A 24,834-nucleotide genomic window follows, 5' to 3' on the forward strand; every position below is an offset into this window, starting at 1 on the left:
AGAAGACAACATAATAAAGATGCCAATACTCTGCAACTTGAATTACGAAGTCAAAGCAATTACAATCAAAATCATGGAGGTTGCTAAGCTAATTTTACAATTTAGGTGGGAGAGAAAAGGGTCAAAAATGGCCAAGATACTTCTGAAGTATCAGGTATCAGAACTTAATGGGAAGCCATGATTAAGGCATTGGGGTGACAGCACAGGGATAGGCATGGGGTAGACATTTGAGGGTAGTATCAAAGTACCCTCAAATACTGATTATTTAGATATTATTGTCAATTCAGAATATTTATTATGTAAATTTATGAGAGAGAAATCTGGCAGACACCAAATTAATCAGTTAATAAAAGTTAACTTCACCAGTCACGGGACAAATCAACATCACATGCCTCCAGATGGGCTGCGCTGAGAAGGACCCAGATCACTTCGATGGTCTTCTGGCCCCAAAGGCATAACCTAGAGGCGATTATGAGGAAACACCAGACAAATTTGAAATGCGGGATATTCTACAAAGTAACCGGCCTGTATTTCTCAGAAATGTCAAGGTCATGAAAGACAAGTGACCCAGTAACTGTTCCAGATTGGAAGCCAAAGAGGCATGACAACTACATGCAGCATGAAAGAAACTTGAGCAGCAGCAAAGTTTGAATGGAGCGTGTGAATTTGGCGGTGGTGCTATAGAATGCTACTCCCTTGGTCTCCGCGGTTGCATTCGCTGTGTGGGAGACTATCTTTGATTTCGGGAAATACATACTCAAGTATTGATGAGTAACAGGTGTCATGGTTGAAAGTTACTCTCTGAGATGGTTCGAAGAAAAAAAAATCACGTCTGCACACACAGACAGGAGGAGAGAAAGAAGAAAATGAGAGTAAGGCGAAGGTGATAGAGTGTTAACAGCTACCCGGTGGGTGAAGGGTATGTATAGAAATACTTTGTATTTTTCTCTCGACTTTCCTGTAAGTTTAAATTATTTTAAAATAAAGAATTAAAAGAGTACATTGGGGGCTCCTATGGATACAAAGGAAAAGCATATATCATGAGCCAGCTGGGTGGTTCAGCGGTGGAGCATCTGTCTTGATCCTGGGGTCCCAGGATCGAGTCCCGCATGGGGCTCCCTGTGTGGACCCTTCTTCTGCCTCTGCCTGTGTCTCTGCCTCTCTCTCTCTGTCTCTCATGAATAAATAAATAAAATCTTAAAAAAAAAAACCCAAAAAACAAATGGCTTCGAAAAGCGCTCTGGTCCTCCTGGCCAAAGGAGCAGAAGGGGTGGCGACAGTCATCCTGGTGGATGCCAGGAGGCGCGCTGTCCTCCAGGTCACCTGTGGGTCTGGCACAGCGCAGCCCAGATGTTGGCATTGGTCCTGAAGCCAGTGGAGAAGATGCAAACCCCAAGGGCCCTTAGGACGTGTGGTTCTGTGGGGAGGTGACCTGGGCGTCCAGGAGTTATGTGGGTGCAGCTGCGAAGAGGCCGGGCGGTGAAGGCCCCTGGTCCCTAAGGACTAGGGCAGAAATCGTGGATGATGAATTAGATGATGAATTAGAGACGCGCCTGCCTGTGCAGGGCCCACAGGTGCAGAGAAGCCGGGTCGCTGCCCCCCAACTGATGGCTCCTGTTTCTCTCTGATTTCCCCTCCTGTGTGTGGGTGAAACCAAGGTCCTCGCAACCCCTAACTGTTGACACGGCTCCGGAGATAGACAGGGAACACACCTGACACAGCAAGGAGGAAAAGCATAAAAGCAAAGGTTTAAGAAGCTTGTGATTTTCTCCCATTTGTTGATTGTGTATGGTTAGTGTGCTATTAAAAAATACCAGTGGGTTAAAAAAAAAAAAGCATATTTATGTGGCTAATGAAGCCACGATGACCTACGTATTGGGCATCCTTCATGGTGCCCATCAGGACCACCGTGAGGCACCATTTTGCGTCTGGTTAACTGCCCAAATAAAAATCTGGAAATATCAAGGCTTCAGTTTCAAATGATCCATTATGAATCTCTGGAGGGCGTGTAATTTGTTGCTGTCACTTCAAACGAGAGCTTGTCATTATCTCCAATTGTTGGACGTTTACACACCCCATGACCCAGGCAATTCCACTTTAGTTATATAGCTAAGAGAATCTCTCCTGTGCATACACCTGGGAACATGTACAGCATGTCCATGGCACTACTAGCTACGGCAGAGAAAAACCTGGAAAGAATGTAAATGCTCTCAGTGGAGGAGTGGATAAATGAGCCGTGGTACATTTGCACCATAAGTAAATTTAGCAATGTAATATGAGATGAGGAAAGAAGCCATCCCCAATCACATAAACCATGATACCATTTTTGAAAAGTGAAAATAACTAAAATTTAAAAAAATATTTTATTTATTTATTCATGAGAGACACACAGAGAGAGGCAGAGACCCAGGCAGAGGGAGAAGCAGGCTCCATGAAGGGAGCCCGATGTGGGACTCGATCCCAGGACCCCAGAATCACCCCCTGGGCCAAAGGCAGACGCCCAACCGCTGAGCCACCCAGGGATCCCGAAAATAACTAAAATTTAAATATGATGAATATATGGTCAGTTCATAAAACTGTGTAAAAAGAATGGAAGAGGACAGTAGATAACACAGAATGTGTGTTTTTGTTGCCATAGGGAACACTTTGCCTTAGAGGTGAATTAATGTTTCCATTTCAGAACAGCGACAACTTTTGGTAACTTTTAATTAAAAGGCTATTTTGGCTTTTATTCATCAAATTCTTAAGGTCTTAGGCTTCGGCCTTATCCAGGGTACCCATTTAACAGATTTGGCCAGTAGTTTATTGTGGTGGACAAAACAAGACACATCATACACTAAGTACATATACGAAGTATAGTCTTCGCGGAGACAGAGATTTCTGTCTTTTGTCTTTACTATTGTAAAGATCTGGAAACGTCCCTGGCCTAGAGAAGACAATAAAGAACATTTGCCAATAAATAATAATATAGAATGAATGAGAACTTTCGCCCTTGCGCTGAAGGGCAACGTTGCAGTAACATGAAGTGTCCAGTGGGTGGGGCCCACGTTGCATTTTGTATATGACAAAAATTGGAACTTTTTGATGAATGAGCCATATCCTTGCATGAATTTGAGGTGGTTCTGCCCGAGCTCTGTAATAAATTTAGGTTTTCTTTGAAGTATATTAATTGGTGCCAAACTTCAGCCTTTTTCATTTAATATTTATTTGTGTTTAACTTTTTTAAAAAAAGATTTTATTTATGTATTTGACAGAGAGAGAGAGAGAGAGTGAGAGAGAGAGCGAGAGAGCACAAGCAGGGGGAGCGACAGGCAGAGGCAGAGTGAGAGGGACAAACAGGTGACCCACCAACGACCCCAGGGCCCTGGGATCATAACCTGGGCCGAGGGCAGACACTTGGCCCACTGAGCCACTCAGGCGCCTCTGATTAACAACTTTCTGATAGAGAATTGATATCTTTTTCTTTTTTTATAAATTTATTTTTTATTGGTGTTCAATTTGCCAACATATAGAATAACACCCAGTGCTCATCCCATCAAGTGCCCCCCTCAGTGCCCGTCACCCATTCACCCCCACCCCCCGCCCTCCTCCCCTTCCACCACCCCTAGTTCGTTTCCCAGAGTTAGGAGTCTTTATGGTCTGTCTCCCTTTCTGATATTTCCCACACATTTCTTCTCCCTTCCCTTATATTCCCTTTCACTATTATCTATATTCCCCAAATGAATGGGACCATATAATGTTTGTCCTTCTCCGACTGACTTACTTCACTCAGCATAATACCCTCCAGTTCCATCCACGTAGAAGCAAATGGTGGGTATTTGTCGTGTCTAATGGCTGAGGAATATTCCATTGTATACATAAACCACATCTTCTTTATCCATTCATCTTTCCGTGGACACCGAGTCTCCTTCCACAGTTTGGCTATTGTGGCCATTGCTGCTATAAACATCGGGGTGCAGGTGTCCCGGCGTTTCATTGCATCTGAATCTTTGGGGTAAATCCCCAACAGTGCAATTGCTGGGTCGTAGGGCAGGTCTATTTTTAACTCTTTGAGGAACCTCCACACAGTTTTCCCGAGTGGCTGCACCAGGTCACATTCCCACCAACAGTGTAAGAGGGTTCCCTTTTCTCCACATCCTCTCCAACATTTGTGGTTTCCTGCCTTGTTAATTTTCCCCATTCCCACTGGTGTGAGGTGGTATCTCATTGTGGTTTTGATTTGTATTTCCCTGATGGCCAGTGATGCGGAGCATTTCCTCAAGTGCTTGTGGGCCAAGTCTATGTCTTCCTCTGTGAGATTTCTGTTCTTTTTTTTTTTTTTTTTTGCCAATTTCAGGATTGGATTGTTTGTTTCTTTGGTGTTGAGTTTAATAAGTTCTTTATAGATCTTGGATACTAGCCCTTTATCTGATACGTCATTTGCAAATCTCTTCTCCCATTTTGTAGGTTGTCTTTGAGTTTTGTTGACAGTATCTTTTGCTGTGCAGGAGCTTCTTATTTTGATGAAGTCCCAATAGTTGATTTTTGCTTTTGTTTCTCTTGCCTTCATGGATGGATCTTGCAAGAAGTTACTGTGGCCGAGTTCAAAAAGGGTGTTGCCTGTGTTCGCCTCTAGGATTTTGATGGAATCTTGTCTCACATTGACATTGATATTTGGTTTTTGAGCTAATATTAAGTGAAAAGTTTTCCCCTCTGTGAAATTTAGCTAAATTGTTAAATCCAGTGCATTTATTTCTGAGTACAGAGCTGAGAGTGTTAAAGAATGAGAAAAATCTGTTTAAAAGAGAATGAGAGGCCAGAGGTGGTAAAGAATGTCATGTAACTGTCAACCGTGCTGACAGCTTCTAAAGGAAAAGAGAGAATCGAAGCAATTTTCTCTATCATGTGGTTAGAAAGGACTGGCGTTCATGTACGTGCAGCGTATTTGGATGAAGTTGTTTGATTTATTCGGCTTTCTTTCCTGAGCCACTGATCTAGATGCTCATGGTCGTATGGTTCTGTACGGCTGCGAGCCAGGCCCACTTCTCGCCCCTTCCCACTTTGGAAAACGTTGCTGTGCTCAAGGGCTGTCATCTGCAAAATTCATAGGCTGTCCACTCCTCTGAGTATTCTTTTTACTTTTTTGCTCAGTGGAGAGCTGAGGACCCTGCTTCCCTGCCTGTCTCAGTTTCCCTCCCAGGCCCTCTCGCCAGGGGCCCAGGAGGCCTCTCTGGCCCCCCATCACCATGCCAACCAGTCTCCTGCCTCCTGAAAACTCCAGCTTGAACTCCTTGTCATCAGACTGTTCTGCAACCCCTGCTTGCCTCATCGTTGACTTCTGTCCCTCCTCCTTGTTTCTTGAATATTTTTAGCTCCTGGCTCACTGCCATCATCTTCTTAAAACTCCTGTAACAAATTTTGGTTATTTCAGTATCCAGATAAATGATTCTTTCAACACACCATGCTCTTGCTTCCGTAAACTCCTTTTCTCCTGGGATCTTGTCCTTTATCGGTACCTCAGTCGTCACTCCCACGGTCACACTGGCCCCTGCGTTGGCCAAAAATGACTTTCCTCCCTTAACGTCACTTTCAAGCACCCTCTTCCCTCCCACCATGGCCTGTTTCTCTAGCTCCGTCTCTCTGACGCTGTCTTCACTTCTCCAACCCCTCCAGACCTTCAGGCCCCTGACCTGACCAGCTTTTCTCCTTCTCTCACTCTCCCTCGTGACCTCACTTGACAGCCATACCTGGCCTGGATTCCAAGCTTCGACATCCTATAATCAATCCCCTTACTTCATCCCTCGTCATAGGTACATTTACATGTGCATGTGTGCTGGGCTGAGGTGTAAATGTACTTGGCATTGAAAAAAATTCAAGAGGTGCCTGGGTGGCTCAGCTGACTAAGCATCCGACTTTGATCTCAGCCCAGGTTCTTGATCTCAGGGTTGTGAGTCCAAGCCCCACACTGGGCTCCACGTTGGGTGTAGAGCCTGCTTAAAAAAAAAAAGTCCGAGAAATATTGTCTTAGAAAATTATTTCACATTGTCTCTCTCTTCAAACTTTTATCACCTCCTCCATCTCACTCTCATCTGATGACCCTGCTTCCTATTGACTAAGTAAATAGGAGGAATTAGAGAATTTCTTCACCTATCCCCACCTGCCCACATCCTGCTCTCCGTCCTGCTACTGTCTGCATCCCTAAGCCTTGTCCCTTCACTTGTCTCCTGGATCCCCATCAATCCTCAGCTGCTCAAAGACACTGGCTATTAATTACCCTGTAATTAGTTAGAACTTCATTTAGGGTTTCTTTTTTTTTAAGATTTTTTTTTTTTGAGAGAGAGAGAGAGCGCAAAAGATAGCATGAGAGTGGGGGCAAGGGGAGGGGTGGAGGGAGAGGAGAGAGAGAGTCTTAGGCAGGCTCTAAGCGAAGCATGGAGCCTCACTCGGAGCTCAATCCCATGACCCTGAGATCATGACCTGAGCTGAGACCAAGAGTTGGATCCCAACTGAGCCACTCAGGCACCCCTTCATTCGGGTTCTTCTTAATGCTTCATCAATTCTCCCCCTATCTGCTAGATCATTCTTATTAATACTAAGCATTCTGCAATAGGAATCATCCTTAAATACCAAAACCAATTAAAACCTTTGGTGATTCCTCTCTAGTTACTGTCATTTCTCTGCTCATCTTTACACCCAAACTCCTTTAAAGAGTTGTCCGCATAATGGTATCTCAGAGGCTTCTCCTCCTCCTGCCATCTGCCCTTACTTTGATGAGGCTTCCACTTCCATGACTCCAGAAACCTTTTAACCAAGAGTATCAGTGACCTCCGCTTTCCTAAAGCCAGTGAACCTCCCCGGGATAGATCACACTCTCCCCCTTGAAATATTTCCCTATGTAATTTTCAGGACACCAAGCATTGCGCTCCTGGTTTCCCCCAACTTTATCTTCTGCTGCATAAGCCACTACTTGAGACTGTCAAAATACCCATGTTGGAGCTGGAGTGTCAACTCAGTCCTTGGGCCTCTTCTCTTGCTTACTTATATTTACGCCTTGGAGATTTCACCTACGCTTATGGCTTTAAATAACATTTATATACTGACGACTTCCAAGCTGATAGAGCACAGACCTTTCCCCTTCAACTCATATATCCAACTGCCTCTCCGCTTGGGTGCTTACTGGACATCTCAACTTAAAACTGAATGCCTGCCCTGCTATTCCCATAGTCTTCCCCATGTCAGGTAATAGGAACTCCACACTTCTAGACACTCAAGGTAAAAACCTTAGTGCCAGCCTTGGCTCCTCTTTCTTTTATGCACCACGTCCAGTTGACATCATCATATCCTATTGGCTTTATCCTCAAAATATAACCTAAAGTCAACCACTTTTTGCCACATCTACAGCTCCCACCTTGGACCAAGCCACTGTGTGTAGCAGGTATTTGGCGTATAAACATGAAAAGGAATACTTGGTTGAACTCATCTGATTAATAATGATAATGCAACAGATTAGGGTCATAATAAAGGAATCGCCACTGAAGGGTGAGACACAGAGCTCGGAAGGGCTTTATAAATAAGGTGACATTGGTACCAGATCTTGAAGGATGAGTAGATGTTGGCTCGGTGACTGCAGGTGGGAGAAAGTTTGAGGCAGAAAGTTTTGGCACATGGAGGGGGGCTGTGGTCTGGGGATGGTAAGAGATTTGAGAAAGTTGAAAACATTTTCTCTTGGTGCCATGCCCTGAATGCTAGTAGTGGAGCACCTGAAAGAGAAGAAATGTAGGTGTTTTCCAGAAGCATTTTCAGTTCATTCAATGACCATTTTGAGGCAAATGTGTATCAAATGTGTTACATAGTCACGTCTGTGATGTTTTGACGACTTCCTGACTTATCGAACCTATACATAGTCCTGACGTTTGAAGTTCCTATATGAAGTATATAGTCCACTTTACCAGAGTTCTGAAACCAATATGATCACATTGACTCTGACTGTAGTAATATTTAATTAATAAATTCATGAAGCATTTATTCAGTATAGGAGACTAAGTGTTGTAAGGGATAACAAAAGTCAAGCTATCAAGCTATGAAAAGACATGGAGGAAACTTAAATGCATATATTATTTATTATTATTATTATTATTATTATTATTATTATTATTAGAGAGAATGCACAAGCTGGGGACAGGGACAGAGTGGGAGGGAGGGAGAGAATTTCAAGCAGGCTCCACTCTCACCATTCAGTGCAGAGCCTAACTAGGGCTCAGTCCCATGACCCTGAGATCATGAGCCAAAATCGAGTCAGACACCCAATCAGCTGAGCCACTGAGGCGTCCCTTACATGCATGTTCTTACGTGAAAGAAGCCAATTTGAAAAAATAACAAGCTTTAGAATTCCAACGATAGAACATTCTGGAAAAGGCAGAACTATGGATATAGTAAGACGATTAATAGTTGCTGGGAGGGGAGAGGGAGATTAATGAATAAACAGCACAGAGGATTTTTAGGGCAGTGAAAATACTCTGTGTGATATTATAACAATGGAACACGTCCTTATACATTTGTCCAAACTCCTAGAATGTACACCACCAAGAGCAAACCCTAGTGTAAACTATGGACTTTGGGTGATTAAGATGTGTCAGTGTAGCTGCATTCTTAGTTTAAAAATGTTCCATTCTGAAAAAAAAAAAAAGTTCTATTCTGGTGATGTTGGTAATTGGGGGAGGTGGGATATGTATATTGTGTAGGGAGTAAGTGGGAACTCTCTGTACCTGCCTCTTAGTGTTGTTGCAAGCCAGAACTCAAAAAAAAAAAAAAAATTAAGTCTGAAGAGGTTCCTGGCAGGTTCAGTGGGTGGAGCATGTGACTGTGGATCTTGGTGTTGTGAGTTCAAGCCCCATGTCAGATGTAGAGATTACTTAAAAGTAAAATCTTAAAAAAAAAAAAAGTCAAGGTTCATGTTCGTAAGGGGCTTAATGTTTTTTACGGAATGATATGCTAGAAAAATAGACCAGAAGTCTGGGAAGAATATATTTTACCATCCTGAAAATGTCTATTTGAGAAATCCTGAAACAGTAAATAAAATAGTAACTCCTGACAATTAATTAGCAGATTTCAAATACTTGTATTTGCCAGTCCACAAAATTAATGTAAGAAAGTTCTGGCATGAAAATCTATTTTCCTTCATATCTTTCTGTTTCAGAGAATTAAGTGTCTCTCTTGTGGTTGAGTGTCTCCCACTAGTCCCTTGATCGCTTTCTGCGGGCTCCCTGGGGGATATTGCTTCATGGCTCACCTGCCCACCGAGCAGACATCGGACGCCTGTGTGTTGGGCACGGGGCTGAGACTGAGGGGGCACGTAGGACATGGAATACAAGGCAGCGAGGAGGGCATTTTTAGGGAGGGCATTTTTAGGGCATTTTAGGGACCTCCCCAGGTCCCCATATTCTCATCACTCCTTCCTAATATAATTTTCCCCGTGACCACAGAAGCACCACCGGCAGGACCCACCTGCCTGCCCACCTCCCCTATTACCCTATTTCTTTTCTTCTTATCCCATTCAGGCGTCCTTCAGGGTCATCGTGCGCACACTGCCTCCCCTTCCTCACCTGCAATTTGGCATCAGCCCCCATCATTCCACCGACTCTTCCAACATAAGCATCAGCCCAATGGCATTCACCTTGCCAAGCCCTGTGATTATTTTCTTGTTCTTATCTTTTTTGGACTACTCTACTGCAATTTTCACTCTTGGTTTCTTTTTCTTTGAAGTCTATGCCCTTGACTTTCATGAACTGGTCACCTCTGGTCATGCAGTTTCTTCCTACTTCCTTCGATTGTCTTCCTGGGCTGGTCCTTCTTTGCTTTTCTCTGTGACTCGGAGCTGTGTCTTTGGGTCTTTGCTGCTGCTTCTGTATGTGCTCTCCGGAGCAGTCTCATTTCCTCTTACCACTTTAGGTTTCTTACTCTGATGATAAGAACCTGGGTTGTATAGCAAATTGCCAGCAGCATGTCTGCTTGGATATCAACTATCTACTGCTCATGGTGACTTGATGTCTCCCAGGCATCTGAAGTCTACATGTTGGAACTGGAATTCTTTTCCTCTCCCACCCCACTCCATACCTGCTCCTTCTCCACCATCTTGCTACTTTTCCCCCTCCACCCCTCACCATTCTATCATCAGCAAGGATGCTGTTTATATCTACTTCCTGAAATGATCCCTTCCCCTCCATGTCTGTTACAATTGCTCTAGTTCAGGCCACCATCATCCTTTGCTTATGTCACTCATAGCTTTTATGCCATATTGTTTCATGGCCCTATGCCTTTGATTGCTTTTGCCTGAGACACCTTTCTTTCTTTCTTTCTTTCTTTCTTTCTTTCTTTCTTTCTTTCTTTCTTTCTTTCTTTCTTTCTTTCTTTCTTTTTTTTTAATATAGACAGAAAAAGCACACGAGTTGAGGGAGGGGTAGAAGGAGAGGGAGAAAGAGAGTCTTAAGTAGGCTCCACGCTCTGCATGGAGCCCAACGTGGGGCTCAATCCCAGGACCCTGAGATCATGACCTGAGCTGAAATTAAGAGTCAGATGCTTAACCAGCTGAGCCACCCAAGTGCCCTCTGAGGCACCCTTTCTTAAACTGATAGACTTATTCATCCTTCAAGACTTGCCCAAGAATCTTCTTCTCTATGAAGTCTTTTCTGAACTGTGCATAATTTTATTATAGTCAATTTATTTTATTGCATTCATCATTAAAAATAAATGATCCATTTATGTGTCTTTTTTACCCCATTATTCAGTAAATTCTGTGAGGACAGGGAACATGCTTTATTCACCTTTGTTATCATGGTACTTAACTCAGTGCCTAGTATATAGTACGTTATTAAACCCAAATGTAGCTAAGATTTTCCCCCTCGGTTGCAATCTATGAGCTTTAGTACGTTACAACATGCTTGGCCTTCTCTCCTTGTTAAACAAACCATGACCAAGTGCTTCCTGTGAGTGGGCACTGTGAAGGAGCGGTCATGATGTGCCCTGAGAACTGCAAGTGGACTAATAAGGCCATAGTGGGATATCGGGGGAGGGGCAAAACCAGAAAAGTAATCCAGGCCAGATCATGAAGGACCATGCACAGGATGGCTTTTGTTCAGAGAGAGTATTCTGTGGCAGAGTCCAAATGGATGGTGAGGACAAGATTGGAAGCAGAGAAATCTTTCGTAGAAGCCAATATGGTACTTGGATCCCACCTCATTATGACGTGTCTATTTGGGCTCCCAATATTTTCCAGTAACAGATTGTGGCTTTAAAGGTATTGAATTGTATGTATCCATATATTCATTTCATAGCCCTTATTAGCGACTGTTAGGTGCTAAATATTACCTGTATGGTATCCTGGGGACCTCAGAGGAGTAGATACCATGGTTCATTTCAGAGAAATCATGGTCTGGTGGTAGTACTGGACATGGGGCTGGTTCAGTATCAGTGCTGTGGGAGAGGTGAGCACAGATTGCCTGGAGAGCACAGAAGGGGAATGACCTCTCAGATGGGAGCTGGGAGCCCAGAGAAGACAGTCTGGAGCAGTGGCTCTGAGCGAAATTCTGAAGGATGAGTAAGAATTAGCCTCTCAAAAAAGCTGGAGGCCTGCCAAGACACTCCAGGCAATGGGAACAGCTTGTGCAAGGACTCAAATGAGACGACGGAGTTTTTAGTGGCTTGACTCATGGTGCGTCTGGGGGGTAGGACCAGGAAGGAGGTAGAAGGAATAAGCAGGCAGACCCTTAAAATCTACATCTTATCTTGCAGGGGTTGTTGCAGAAGAATGTGAATTCTGACTCACTTTCAGTGATGTGTTCGGTAGAACAGGGTAATTGCTATGCTCTGTATTTAAGAAACTGAACTATACGTGGTAAGACAAATCATCAAAATCATTGGGGCCTTTTGGTAAAAATATTCTCAGGGAAGAAGGGTTAGTGAGTCTTTCTCTAGTCACCAATCCATATTGCTTGGTTTGGATCTGTCTCTGGCTCATATTCAGAAATTGAATCCAAGAAATCCTGCAATTTCCCAGAGGGCCAATAGTTCCTGTAATAACTACTCTCATGACATTTCCTGGATATGATAAACTCTCTGGTCCCATATTTATAGATTTATAAGTCAGAGATTTTCTTCAGCGAGAGCCCTCAGATCACTGCGCAGGATGCCGCAGAGCAAGGTAATGACTAGCCTGGCAGAGAAAGCAAGGGGGTGTCTAATAGGGGCATTTCCTGGCTGCAAACTATCTCCTCCTATGTAAACAGATTGGGTCGAAGTTGTATTTTTTATTCCAGAATAACTTGGGTTCCTTAGATCACTGTACAACGTGCTTCAACGCAAAAATAGTCACTCACCTAGAAGTGTCACTACTACTACTACTGCCTACCACTGACTTCATTCTGAGATGTGACCCTGCCAGAGAAGGATGAGGAAAGAATATAGTTTTATAATTTAATAGATGTGCAACCTCCTGTGGTTGATTTTATTTTCTGTACTGGGTTTCAGGATTGCTATGAATTAGAACATTTTTTTTCACATGGAAATAACACTACCAGTGCCTTGGTCATTGGTGAATGTCTCCTCCAGTATCTTACCTTTAGGGCTGAGGAATAAGTCTTAATGCTCATCACCCGTTTAACCCATTCCCCACCAACCTCCCCTCCAGCAGCCCTCAGTTTGTCCTCTATGGTTTGCTTCCTTCTCTTTTTGTCCCCTTTCCCCAAAGTTCATCTGTTTTATTTCTTAAATTCCGCATATGAGCAAAATCATATGGTATATGTTTTTCTCTGACTTGTTTCACTAAGCATCATCCACTCTAGCTGCATCCGTGTCATGGCAAATCCCAGTATCCAGTCTTTAGCGAAGCCCTGTGATTTCTTTTCTTGGAAATGTCTTGCATATCCCTTCTTTGGTATACCTGGATTGCTGCAAACATCTCTTAGCTGGTAACTGTTTTTCCTCTTCCCTTTTGCAAATCATTTTTCCCCCTTAGTGTTGAAGAGTACCTCTGAAGCCCTCATAGAACGCTGATTTCCATGTGCCATTTCCTTGCTTTAGAATTGTATTGACACCAGGATTTTTTCAGAAGTATATCTGATTACCTGTTTGACTTTCAGTGTCCTGTGGAGGAAGCAGTGTGTTATAGTGGAAAGGGCAGATTTTGGATCCAAACAAAAGTAGACTTGAATCCTGGGTACAGATTTATATCCACTAGATATTGCAAAAGTAACCTAACCTTTCAGAGAATCCATTTGCTTAACTATAAGATAATATCTATTTGTTCAGGGAAGGATTAGCTCAACAGGTTTACATTGTCCAAACCCTGAACATTTCAGAGAAAGGTGGGGCCCTTGCCTGACCTCTTAGAAATAATCTCTAGGCTCTTAGAAAATCCTGCTTACTTAAAATTTTTTTTCTTATTTAATCCTGACAGACACACAGAGAGAGGCAGAGACATAGGCAGAGGGAGAAGCGGACTCTATGCGGGGAGCCCAATGCAGGACTCGATCCCAGGACCCTGGGATCATGACCTGAGCCAAAGGCAGACGCTCAACCACTGAGCCACCCAAGTGCCCCAGAAAATCCTGCTTATTAAAAGCCTTTTTGTTTACCTGAGGCTTTGAGCCACACCAGGTAGTTTAAACTAATGATGTGGTTTATATGTGGTTGAATCTGAGGGTATTCTTAGAGAGCCCCAAATGATGCTATTTCACAGAATTTTAGTAAGTTATTATTTTTAAAAAGATTTTATTTATTTATTCATGAGAGACAGAGAGAGAGAGGCAGAGACATAGGCAGAGGGAGAAGCAGGCTCCCCACAAGGAGCCCGGAACTCTGGGATCACACCCCCAGCCAAAGGCAGATGCTCAACCACTGAGCCACCCAGACATCCCAGAATTTTTTTAAGTTAAATGAGATGGTTCCTATAAAGCATCTAGACATGAGTTGGTTTTTCCTTCAGATTCTTTATACTTCCCTCCCCTCATTTATGCTGTCTTCTATCTGATAGCTCTCCTGCCTTTACCTTCTGTGACATTGAAGCTGCATTTCTTACTGATACACTATACCTGTGCCTGCACCAAACTGGCTTTCCTTTTGGCCTAAACAAAGCCTAGTGTATTCCTTCCTGGCACACCTGAAATCCTACCTTTTCTATGGATCCTCCAATGACTACCCCAGCCTGGGATAATTTCTTTCCTTCCTGAATTTTTATTGCACTTTTACCTGGTAACAAAATCTGGGTGCCACCTTGTGCACCTGTATATTGGGCCTCTAAGTAGATTGTAGAAAACTTGAGTGAATGGAGTATGTTTTATTTTTCTTGGTCTCTTCCTTGGTAGATTCTTAGTGAATGTTGATTTTTAGATTTGCTCATTGTTTCGTATTTTGAGCTCACACACTCTCAAGAGTGTGTAACTAAGGTTGAAGGCCTATTGCCTATGTGCCAAGTCACTTATGTATTGTAATGATCCAAACCCCCTCTGCCCCCGTATGCTCTTTGATTGCCTCTTCTGCTGTGGGCCAGATAGGTGTTGGCAGCAGCCAGGGCAACTCACCCAAGCCTTTTTCACTCTGATGGCTCCAGAAGGTTCTGGAGTTACAAATGCATGACCTGTTTTCCAGACACCTTGTACCCCAAGGTATTCTTGCTTGTATTTTCTTCTCTACCTATCCTGTGTCTACACATTAGTTAAGGCACAGTGAAAGTGCTATTTCCAGCATAAAACTGCTCTTGATTACATCAGGTCACATTGGTTTTTGTCTACATTTATGGAATTGACTATCTATAGATGATTATCAAACAGCTGAGAGGTCAACCTCCAAACCAATTACAGTTGTAAGAATACTGTCCTCCATGACATTCCCATTTCAACATGTGCAATTTGCTGGAGCATCTGGCAGTATAATGCTGATATGATAATAAAACATTTATTGAGCACCCACTCCATGATGGGCTCCATGCTAACCTCTTTCATACATTATCTTATTTCATCTTTATATATATTTTTTAATTTTTAAGTAATCTCTACACCAATGTGGAGCTCAAACCTACAACTCTAAGATTAAGAGTTGCATGCTCTACTGACTGAGCCAGCCAGGCTCCCCTATCATAGTTCATCTTGTAGCAGTCCTATGAGGTGACTATTAATATTATTTCAATTTTACCAATGAGAAAACTAATGCTTAGAGATGCTCAGTCACCTCACTCTTGTCCAAGTAGAGTTTAGTAGCAATCCAGACAGATTCTTTTTTTTAAATAATAAATTTATTTTTTATTGGTGTTCAATTTGCCAACATACAGAATAATACCTAGTGCTCATCCCGTCAAGTGCCCCCTCTCAGTGCCCGCCACCCAGTCACCCCCACCCCCCAGCCCTCCTCCCCTTCCACCACCCCTACTTCGTTTCCCAGAGTTAGGAGTCTTCTATGTTCTCTCCCTTGGTCCAGACAGATTCTATATTTGAAACACATTGACCTTGTAGGTTGCGAGTACCAGGGCTCTTGTCATCACTCTTGGCTTCTCTTGAGACTTTCAGAAGGTAAAAATTCAGTCCTTGTGGAAAATAACTGGGGCCCCTGGGCTTATACTATTTATCACCATGCTGCTTAGATAATTGTTTAACTTCTTCAATTTATTACCAACTAAAGTAGTGAAAAACTCACTTTAATACCTCCTATTCTCCATGATGACTAGCAAAGTACCTTAAAAATAATAACTGAAAAAAAAATGGCTACTTTTTGCCCTGTATTGATTAATTTGCCCAGGTCCACTTTGAATATACCTATTTACTCAACTAGGGTTATGAGCTGACCCTAGTGACAGACTTGTGTAGCTCTCTGGATGGATTCTATGGGTTGAAAAATCATCCCAGACTCTTGCCATGGAAGTTCTAGACAGTACAGTGCCAGTTAATGCATGTCTCTAAAAAGTAATATTTATTATTATTTTTCAAATTCTCCAGAAATCCTCCAGAAATTCTCCAGCAATCTTTTTTACATGAGTTGAAAAAAATTTAAAAATAAGAACATTTCTGATGTTTGTTATGAAGAATCACCATTTTGATCTTAACTGCCATGGGGTCCGGATCACATGATATATGGTAACATGAGAGTTTGCAGTTTTTAAAAGGGAAATCAGTTATTATACAAAACAAAAATTCTTTCTATAAAATAATATCTCACAGCATATAGTCAGTAAGGAGATTCTCTTCTTCTTCTTCCCACCAAATTTAGAAAGCTAGTAATGAAGATAAATATAGTTATATATAGAGAGATAATTATCCTGATTCAACATCAAGGTGGGAAATTCAAGGAAACAAAAAGTTTTCTTCTGATTGACTGGTAGTAGCCTGGGTCATTGTGTGTTGAGAAGAATTCTGAGGTTGTGCCCTGCTTAGAGAGAAGAAAAGCCAAAATTGATTAGTGATTCCTAACACAGATAGAGGAGAGTAGCAGCATGTGTGCCAAACAATTGTTATACGTGGACCAGTGTTTGGAGATTAATTCAAGAATTGGAAAAGGGAAGTTGGATCACGAAATGGCACCTTGAAATAACATTCATCTGTGCTTTATATGTTTTGCAAGTTGGCTCTAATGTAATAAAATTATATTTTGATGGTGAAAACCACTATGGAATCAGTGTTTCATGATAAAAATTGGGACAAGAATACACTGTGCAATATTCTTTTTTGTGTGTGTTTTGATTCAAAAGCAATTGTCATCCAAATCCAATTTCAGAATCATTATTTTTTTGAAAGAATACTAAATATGAAAAGAGAGGGTCACAGCTTGAGTTTCTGATACAGTGCTGTATTTATCCAGCGGAGTAAAGAACTGACATTTGGAAATGTTCTTGTTTACCTGTCCACCTGGAAAACTGTCCTCTAGAAATCATTGCCAAAGGGGCTGTATGGTCTTCACTAATTTTCTGATGCAGTATTTATGGTCACAGAATCTTTACTCCAGGTTTATTTTTTTTAAGATTTTATTTATTTATGAGAGAGAGAGAGAGAGAGAGAGAGAGAGGGGCAGAGATACAGGTAGAGGGAGAAGGAGGCTCCATGCAAGGAGCCCGATGTGGGACTTGGTCCCGGGACTCCAGGATCACGCCCTGGGCCATGGGCAGACGCCAAACCGCTGACCCACCCAGGGATCCCCCATGCTCCAGGTTTCAAAGTAGGTAGAGCTCTGTAGGAATAGAAATATTCATTTGTCTACTCATAATTTTACTTAGAAAATATTTTCTTTTTCAACTGCATTCTTAACATTTCTTTATTCTTAAATATCTGGTTTTCTGGTAATTTCAGACAATTTACTATCAGCAAATAGGTTTACTACAGACTAGACTTATGTACTTTTTGTCCTTCTAAACTTAACTTGAACTTGTAATGGCCATATATCTCATTGATTCTCTAAAGGAGACAATATATTCCTGTTCTGACATTGTTTAAATGCTTTTATTTTCTTCTTTTGTGCTCCTGATCTTCCCTGCTCTCTGCCTACCCTGTACCCTTTCAATCAACTCTTATTTACTATTAACTCACTAATACCACACTTTTTTCCATTTGGAGATATTTTCTTACATTCCATTGTTCCAGATAGTTATTGTTGCTCAAAAGCACCTCAAAAGTCAGGGGCTATATATACTCTCTTAGTTCTGTGGATGGACTGGGTTGAGCTGGCAAGGTTTCACTTGGAGTCACTCATGCAGTTACAGTCAGATGTCAGCTGGGGCTGCAGTCACCCTAAGACTATGCTGGGCCAGTGATCTCAGTTGACTCCTGCATGTGGTTGAGAATGCTGATGGTGGTGTTAGCTGGGAGCTCAACTGAGGCTGTGAACCAGAGAACCTACATATAGCCTCTCTGTGTCACTTGGGCTTCTCCCAGCACGGTGGCTCTGATTCAAGTGGGAAGTGGCTTAGAACAGAGCATTTCATGAGGCTCAAGCAGAACCTCCAAGCTTTTTATGAACTAGTGTTGGAAGTCCAAGAATATTACTTCCATGATGGTCTATTGGTCAAACAAATTACAATGTCCAGCCCCAATGTCCAATGTCAAAAGAGGGTAATTAGATGCCATCTTTAATTGGGAGATGACAAGGTCACCATGGAGAAGAATATGTGGAGTGGGAAATATTTTGAAAAATATATTCTGCTAAATACATTTTTATTCTTTAAAAAGGCATGAATCATATATTTTACCTGCCTCCTGACCACCTAGTCTTTTCCCCTGTGACCCTGCATGGTGTGCGGTGGCTCTGTATGGGATCTGTGAGGATAATAAAACCTCTTCCAAGCCTTGTCCTCTTCTCCTCTTGTGGAGTACCAGCTTCACCATTACCATATCCAGCAAGAATCATTCGAAGGGCTTCTTAAAACAGAGTGCTGGGCCCCACCCCCAGGGTTTCTGATTCAGAATAGTTGAGCTATTAGAATTAGCATGAGTGGATTAGGGAAGCCCCTTTCCATGGACTGAAAACCCACTAGAACAGTGCTCCTCTGACTTGAATGTACATCCCTAGTGACTGTGTTAAAGTGTAGATTCTGAGGCACTTGGGTGACTCAGTGGTTGAGTATCTGCCTTTGGCTCAGGTGGTGAGCCCAGGGTCCTGCAGGGACCACAGGGAGCCTGCTTCTCCCTCTGCCTATGTCTCTGCCCCAATCTGTGTCTCTCATGAACAAATAAATAAAATCTTTAAAAAAATGTAGATTCTGCATTTCTGACAGGTGCTCAGGGATTGCCCATGCTGCTGGATCACAGAAAGAATACTGTGTAACAAGGTACTTGAATATTGAATAAGCAATCTGTAGAGACCATTATAAACCTAAATTTGGCCATTTGGGGGGGATTATGATTTAAAAAGAAAAAAAGACCAGGTAGAGGGCCACGTGTGAGTTAGCCACGTAAATGAAATTGAAAAGTGACAAGTGGTCCTGGAGGGACCTGAAGTACAGACACAGGAGCTGTAGAATAACCATCCCGCCACCTTCCATGTTAATTGGGCCTTTAATGGACTTTTCTTACCAGCGTCTTGCTTTTTAATGTATTAGGTTTCTTGTTATGAAATTTATTGTGTATAATGTTATGTGAAAGATATAGTTGATATGCAGAAAAAAACAACAAATATAGCCCCATTTAAAAAATTGTTTTGGCCTAGAATAAAAAAAAAGTCTGAAAAGTAGGTAAAATAGCAGTCAATTTGGAGTAGTCAAAAACCTTGACTAACACAAAACTATTTCCACCATACTCAAGGCTCCCTGATGTCTGAATTGCCATTAGAAATTCACTTTCTTTGTGGCGGTGGGGGTTATGGAATGCTAACACACAAATGCTCCTGGATTATTATTACTTGATTTGTGTTCAGAACAAGAAAACACACAAGAAATAACACGCGTGGGGTGCTCTTGGGAAATATACAAGTCTTGGCACTGTCCTTAGGGATTCAGATAACAATAGATTTTATGGGCCATCAGCCTGTGTTTTAAAAATCTCCCTGGGTGATTTTCATTTGCATCCTCTGTGGGGATCCATTGCCTTTGTGGGTCTTTCCCACTGAGAATAGCATTGCTCAGAATGAGGCCAAGTGAGGCAGGAGGCAGCGGAAAGCATGTGAGATTTAGGGTCAAAAGTCTGATTTGAACCTTGCTCAGTCCTTAAAAGTATGGTCTTGGATAAAAGGTCTCTACATCTGTATACTGAGAATTCTTAATCATAGATTGCTCGCGATGTTGTTGTCAGAGTTAAGTGAGATATTGCATATAAGCACTTTGCAAATTCTAAAACACGCATATGTTATCGCAATCACTGAGCTGTAGGAAAGTGAAGTGCTGATGGTGGGAGATGTGGGGGCATACCACGTTAGTTTTTTGTGTATGAGCTCTCTGTATGTATATTTACGAAGAAATGTGAAGGGGATGGGGTTATTTAGCCTGAAGAAAGGAGGTTTCTCAGCCTTGGTGCTAGTGGTGTTTGGAGTACCTAATTCTTTTGTTGTGTTGGGTGGGGGGGGGAGGGGAGACGAAGGGCTGTCCTATGCACTGTTGCCTGTTCAGCATCCCTAGCTTCTACACACTCAGTGCCAGTCACCCCCTCCCACTCTCCTAGTTGTGATAACAAAATGTTTCCAGAATTACCCAATGTGCCCTGGGAGGCAAAACTGCCCCCCATTAAGAATCACTACTCTAAAAGCAGTTATCATCTTCTATTAAGTGAGATCAAAATCAAATGATCAGAATAATGAATACTTAGTTTTCAACTCTACTCCACAGGCCAACAGAAAGCATTATTCACAACATCAGGAAGGAACAAATAGTCCTGTATTTAAAACTTGGAATAGTTTATCACACGTGGCCTTTGTCTTTTTTTTTTTTTTTAAGGTTTTATTTATTTATTTATTTATTTATTTATTTATTTATTTATTTAGATTTATTTTTATTGGTGTTCAATTTACTAACATACAGAATAACCCCCAGTGCCCGTCACCCATTCACTTCCACCCCCCGCCCTCCTCCCCTTCTACCACCCCTAGTTCGTTTCCCAGAGTTAGCAGTCTTTACGTTCTGTCTCCCTTTCTGATATTTCCCACACATTTCTTCTCCCTTCCCTTCTATTCCCTTTCACTATTATTTATATTCCCCAAATGAATGAGAACACAAATGTTGGAGAGGATGCGGAGAAAAGGGAACCCTCTTACACTGTTGGTGGGAATGTGACCTGGTGCAGCCACTCTGGAAAACTGTGTGGAGGTTCCTCAAAGAGTTAAAAATAGACCTGCCCTACGACCCAGCAATTGCACTGTTGGGGATTTACCCCAAAGATACAAATTCAATGAAACGCCGGGACACCTGCACCCCGATGTTTATAGCAGCAATGGCCACGATAGCCAAACTGTGGAAGGAGCCTTGGTGTCCAACGAAAGATGAATGGATAAAGAAGATGTGGTTTATGTATACAATGGAATATTCCTCAGCCATTAGAAATGACAAATACCCACGATTTGCTTCAACGTGGATGGAACTGGAGGGTATTATGCTGAGTGAAGTAAGTCAGTCGGAGAAGGACAAACATTATATGTTCTCATTCATTTGGTTTTATTTATTAATTAGAGAGAGAGCACAAGCAGGGGGAGCTGCAGAGGGAGAGGGAAGAGCAGACTTCCCGCTGAGCAGGGAGCCAGATACAGGACTCAATCCCAGGACCCTGAGATCATGACCTGAGCTGATCATGACCTGAGCAGATGCTTAACCGACTGAGCCACTCAGGCGCCCCCAAATGCAGCCCTTTGAATAATGTGTCCTGGTTTACTCAAGATATTAGCACAGAAAATCCTATGTCTTAGGAAGCCTCTCCCTATTCTTTATTTTTGTTCTCAGTAGAACCCAGAGAAGGGGATCATTCCACATTCGTTGGCAATGAAGGGAACTGACACTTGCTGGGCACCTGTGTTGGGTGAATCAGGTGTCTTACAAGCTTCCGTCACTTTATCCTCACAGTAGCCCTGCAAGGTAGGTGGTCCTGTGTCAGAAGCAGCAGCTGAGACCCAGAGTAACACAGAAACTTCCCCAGATGTTGGCAGAGCTAGCAAGTGGCAGACGGAGGGTTCAGCTTCAGGTGTTTCTCCATCCAATGTCTTCATTCTTCCCACCACTCTCGCTAGTGGCCTGAAGCTGCAATCTGTTTTTCTTGAGTTTTTGGGAAAGTGTTTCTAAGTGAGGGAAGTGGGAACATAATCACTAGCCCTGCAGTCTATTTCCGTAGAGCTCTTTATCTTCTTCTTCTTTTTTTAAAGATTTGTTTATCCATGAGAGACACACAGGAAGAGCCAGAGACACAGGCAGAGGGAGAAGCAGGTTCCTCGAGGGGAGCCTGATGTGGGACTCGACCCTGGGACCCTGGGATCACGCTCTGAGCCAAAGACAGATGCTCAACCACTGAGGCACCCAGGTGTCCCTCTGTAGAGCACTTCTTAATGAGTTTCCAAGATCAAAGCCATTCAGGGTAAATGCCCTCTTTGCTTCTCTCCCAGTAGAGGAAGAGAACCTGAAAAACGCTTGAGCATCCTCTCCTGGAAGTAGAATCAAACTATGAGAATCTCTGTTTACGAGGGGCCCAGAGACTATAGTTGGGGTCCATCAGATTCCATTAGAGTCAAACAATCTCCTGCAATTCCCTCTAGCTCTCTAGGTGAGAGAGTGATATTTGGGTTTTTCAATATGTCTTGGTTAATTATATTGCATAATGGCCCATCTGCTGTAAAAGATACATTGATTAACAGCAAAATTATATTACAGATGTCTCATTATCTTAGAAATGCTATTATCAAAAAAAAAAAAAAAAGAAAGAAACGCTATTATCTGTCTCAATTCACTGTAATAGGACAGAGCACAGTGGCTTAAAATTGTCCTCGGTCATGGGAGAGCCTCGGGGGAGAGGAGATTAGGAGAGTGATATAAATGAGGAAGTAAGCCCCTGAATGTAGCTATAGGATCTGGAATGCAACTAAAAATAGGCTGAGTGTTTCTAAAGACTGGAACTAAAACCAAGGCAACCACAGGGTGCATAACGCGTTTCTGTAAGAAGTGGTTCTTGTACGAATGCTAATGAGAAAATTAAGGATAACCAAAAGTTATCCTTATTTGCTATTTGTCACATTTTAAGTGCACATGACTTGTTTAAGAAACAAATTTGCTGAATAAAATCAGTTATTTAAGCATAATTTTGTATCTATGGTTTATAGATAACTTTTTAGATAGGATAAAAATAATAAAACTGAGATGAGGAGTTCTCTAATGTGTGTGTGGTAAGCTCTTTGTGTGATGAGAATACTTTAGGGACGCCTGGGTGGCTCATGGTTGAGCGTTTGCCTTTAGCTCAGGTCGTGACCCTGGGGTCCTGGGATCGAGTCCCACGTTGGGCTCCCTGCATGGAGCCTGCTTCTCCTTCTGCCTGTGTCTCTGCCTCTCTCTCTGGGTCTCTCATGAATAAATAAATAAAATCTTTAAAAAAATCCTTTAAAACTCATGGCAAATCATTTACTGGGCATTTGAAGAGGAATAAGGTTGCCACGTGCATGGCAGTGACAAAGTAGCACATGAGCAGATTTTGGCTGCACTGACCCTTTGTTCCTAATCTCATGGTTCGGTTTTTGAAAACAAGGCATTTGTGGATTATTAATCTTCACTGGGGGCCCTGATCTTCTAAGGAACTCAAAAATCATATCGTGGGATGGCGCCTTACAGATACTCTTTAGATAATTCAGTCTAAAGAGACAGTTAAGGGATGTGAAAATCATCTTCAAATATTTGAAGAAGTTGCAGGTAGAAGACAGATTAGGATTTTTTTTTCCTTTCTTCTCTAAATTGATTTTATTTATTTATTTATTTATTTATTTACTTATTGTTAATTTATTTTTATTGGTGTTCAATTTGCCAACATATAGAATAACACCCAGTGCTCATCCCATCAAGTGCCCCCCTCAGTGCCCGTCACCCCCACCCCCACCCACCTCCCTTTCCCCCACCCCTTGTTCTGTTCCTAGAGTTCTGTCTCCCTTTCTGATATTTCCCACTCATTTTTTCTCCTTTCCCCTTTATTCCCTTTCACTATTTTTTATATTCCCCAAATGAATGAGACCATATAATGTTTGTCCTTCTCCGATTGACTTATTTCACTCAGCATAATACCCTCCAGTTCCATCCACGTCGAAGCAAATGGTGGGTATTTGTCGTTTTTAATGGCTGAGGAATATTCCACTGTATACATAGACCACATCTTCTTTATCCATTCAGACAGACTAGGATTTTATAAGTAATGAAGGGATCCATAATTGGGCTCTTGGGTGGAAGTTAGACACACATTTCAACTTCACTACAGAGCAGTACACTGGGCTGTTCCAGAAAGGAATGGGCTGCATGATGGGACAGTAAGTTTTCAGGCACATCAAGTTCATGTGTATTTGTTCCTCCAGTCATTTGTTCATTCACTTACCAAGTAATTACAAGTGCCTACTATGTGCCAGGGACTGGTCTAAATTCTGGGAATATTGTCATAGGCCAGAAAGACAAGGTCCCCGATCTCCCTTATATTCTAGGATAGGGGTTGACAGACTTTTCCCTTAAAAGGCCAGATAGAAAATTTCAGGTTTTGCAGGCCATATGGTCTCTGCTGCGCCTACTAAACTACACCAATGGTAGTGCAAAAGTAGGTGTAGACCAGGAGTTGGCAAACAGGCCCATAGGACAAATTCTGCTCGCCATCTGCTTTTGTAAATCCAGTTGGTTATCCTGGCAAACAGCCCCACCCATTCATTTCTGTGTTGTCTACATCTGCCTTTATGCTACAAGGGCAGATAGTTGTGCCAGGGATAGTATGCCTTGGAAAGCCTAACCTATTTCTTGTCTCACCCTTTGAGGAAAGCATTTGCTGGTCTGTGCCGTGTGACATGTATAAACATGTGTTCTAATAAAACTTCTCTGATGGGCACCAATGTCTAATTTTATATGATTTCCACGTGTCACAAAAATTTCTTAAAGAAATTGTTGAAAACATTTAAAACTGTAAAAACTAGTTCACAGGTCATATGAAAGACGAGGTGGGTTAGCCAATCCTTGTTCTAAAGTATTTTAGCCAATCCATATATCTGGAATAGTACTATCTTCCCTGGCAGGAGTATTTCAAAGGGAAAAAAGTAAAAATATGTGATTAGGTATTTGACTGAAGTCACTAGTAAGTTCAATTTTAAATAGTTATCTAATACCACTTTTAGGAACCACCTGAATATTTTGTTCTGATATACTTTCATTTTTTTCCTAGGAGAGATTTTTGTTTTTGGCAAATG

At 42.2% G+C, this 24,834-nt stretch overlaps 1 long non-coding RNA gene across 1 annotated transcript in view; it reads left to right on the forward strand.

The window, feature by feature from the left end:
* Positions 1 to 12,112: 12,112 nt before the first annotated feature.
* The window catches only part of LOC140642462 (uncharacterized), a 159,466-nt gene continuing 146,744 nt past the window's right edge, over positions 12,113 to 24,834 (forward strand). The window contains exon 1 of the long non-coding RNA XR_012038885.1: positions 12,113 to 12,175. This is a non-coding gene — a long non-coding RNA (uncharacterized lncRNA). The remainder of the gene's footprint in view (positions 12,176 to 24,834) is intronic.

This window comes from Canis lupus, chromosome 11 (genome assembly GCF_048164855.1).
Source record: "Canis lupus baileyi chromosome 11, mCanLup2.hap1, whole genome shotgun sequence".
Classification (NCBI taxonomy): Eukaryota; Metazoa; Chordata; class Mammalia; order Carnivora; family Canidae; genus Canis; species Canis lupus.